Source organism: Amaranthus tricolor, chromosome 4 (genome assembly GCF_026212465.1).
Source record: "Amaranthus tricolor cultivar Red isolate AtriRed21 chromosome 4, ASM2621246v1, whole genome shotgun sequence".
Classification (NCBI taxonomy): domain Eukaryota; kingdom Viridiplantae; phylum Streptophyta; class Magnoliopsida; order Caryophyllales; family Amaranthaceae; genus Amaranthus; species Amaranthus tricolor.
In genome coordinates this window covers 17,054,936-17,057,427 of record NC_080050.1, presented here as the reverse complement: position 1 = coordinate 17,057,427, position 2,492 = coordinate 17,054,936, and the positions used below count along the sequence as shown (strand labels likewise).

Here is a 2,492-nt window from a genome sequence, read left to right as displayed (position 1 = left end):
TATTGAGATTGCGATAGAGTTATATTCATTGACCAATAATAATAATAATAATAATAATAATAATAATAATAATATATGCACAATTTATTATCCAAAATAACATCATACAACTTACAAATATTTCAATGAGAAGGTAGAAGTTTATATAGTACAAATAAAATTTAAAACAATAATATTACCGAGAAGCAAGTAACAGAAACATTGTAATGAAATATATCCATCAGACATATTTTAATAATCAAGTTTTGTAAGATAACAAACTTAAATACATTTTTGTAGGAAAATGTACAAAACCCAATATCCATTAAAATAATAAAAAAAACGTTTACAACTAAAAAACCAGACTAAAAATAATAAATTCTTGTTATATTGAGTTACTTAACTGTTAATTGAAGATCAATAATTTTTAGACTCACATGTAAAGTTTGATAAACTATAAATCACAAAAACGCCTAGAAAAACTAGTGGAGTATTACTTCTAAAGCTATTTTTTTAATAAAACGAGTTCTAAGGATCCACGGGTTCGGATCTGGGTATTTTTTGAAACTCGGGTCCGTCAATTCTATACAGATTCAAATCCGACCCGAATCCGACGAGTCTAGAATTTCAGGATCCAGACCCGCGAAAATGGATCTGGATCCACGATATGTGATTTTGCATTGTCTAGTTGAATGAAAATGGTCTTGCTCTTGTGTGTTGGCCGCTTCTCTCTTATTGCTGGTAAGATTTTATCAATAAGCATTGCCCTAATGTGCTGTTTAGTGATGGATTGTTAAAGAATTGTTATGTCAATTAGAATCCGTAAACACATGGCACGAGACAGTTCTACATGGAAGTCGTTAAAGAAGTGTTAAAGAATTCAAGAAAGAAGTGAATCATTTTTATTTTATGTCAATTAGAATTATGTAATTTAATTGGAATTTATGTATTTTAATTTGAATTTATGTTCCTAATTTATGAAATTTGATGAATTGTGATGGAGGTAAATTTTTCCTCCAAAATTGTATTCACCTTTTGGGTTTAATAGAAATGGAGGGAACAATTAAATTTTAATTGCTTTTGTTAATCTCTCTTACTTGTACATGTGACCCACCATTTTAGGTGGTCCCTCCAATTTCTTAATAATTGTGCCCAAGCCAATGAGACAATAGTTGTGAATTGGAGGGAGTATATAGTAGTTTTGGTTCATAGGTTATATGTTTCTTATTTGTCTATGTCATTCCATTATCAAAGAGTAGAGGTGTTCATTCGGTTGATCGAGTCGGTTTCGGACGGGTGTTATTCGGTTCGGTTGCATTTCGGATCGGTTAGTTTTCGGCTGTGTGTTACAACTGGTCACACTCTGGTCGAGTCGGTTAGTCACCGTACGGTTAGAGATCGGTTATTCAAGCTATCGAGTTAGCATCAGTTCGGTGTCAGTTGAAGTTCGTGTCGAGTGTCAATCGGTCTCGGGTTGTCATCGATTACTAATTGGTTCTGTTTTTTCGGGTACAAATCGGGTTCGAGCTTTATTTTTCGAGTAGATATCGGTTACGGATAACTATTGATCGGGTTAATATCGAAATAAGTTAATAGTCAGGTTTTTAATTGATGTATGTTCATTTACTTACAAAAAATAATTACCGATTGTTTTATCAGATATAGCAGATACATCTGTAGCAGATCGGATCAACCTGCTAATGACCCATTTAACCTACTTTTTTTTAGGTCATTAAATTCATATATTTCAGGTCATTTGACCCATTTAACCTTAATTAAAGGCTTCCTCCAAAAATAAACGTATGCCACTTAATGCAGCGAGCACACGGTATTCTTTAGTAAAAGGCGAAAGAATAGTTCACTTTGTGCTCACGGCGTGGTTGCGTAAGTTGGTATGAGATCTGTGGAAGTGATTTAAAGAATTTTTCTTTTATTAGTATCTTTCATAGCCGATGTGGGACAACTTCCTTTTTTATTGAAAGTCATCTTCAGCTGACAAATCCCTTAGCCGATGTGGGACAACTTCCTTTCTTATTGAAAGTCATCTTCAGCTGACAAATCCCTCAATACATGGTAATTGGTATTATCTTAGTTTTACGAAGTATTTGGCAAATGTTGATCCGTCTTAAATTTAATAAATGGGTTAAACAGGTTTTTTTCGGGTTAAAATATTCAACTTGAATCTAACCCATTTAATAAACAGATCAGGTCGGGTTGACCCATTTAATTAATTGGGTCAAAAATCTAAACCCAAACCCGCTAATTTTGAGTCGGTTTCAGATCAGGTTAGTAGGTTGGGTCAGCTTTTGCCAGCCCTAATAGGCAGATCAATTTATTTCAATTAGTTTACATATATATATATATATATATATATATATATATATATATATATATATATATATATATATATATATATATATATATATATATATATATATATATATATATATATATATATATATTCTTTATGCAATCTCTTCTGTATAGAATTTGTGTTCTTCCTTTTTACGTAT

The 2,492-nt window shown here is 31.7% G+C and overlaps 1 non-coding gene across 1 annotated transcript; it reads right to left on the bottom strand.

Moving 5' to 3' along the window:
• Positions 1–1,745: 1,745 nt before the first annotated feature.
• Positions 1,746–1,861, bottom strand: LOC130811944 (U5 spliceosomal RNA). Its single transcript, XR_009041556.1, has one exon. It is a non-coding gene; the product is annotated as a U5 spliceosomal RNA (small nuclear RNA).
• Between the last annotated feature and the right edge of the window lie 631 nt (positions 1,862–2,492).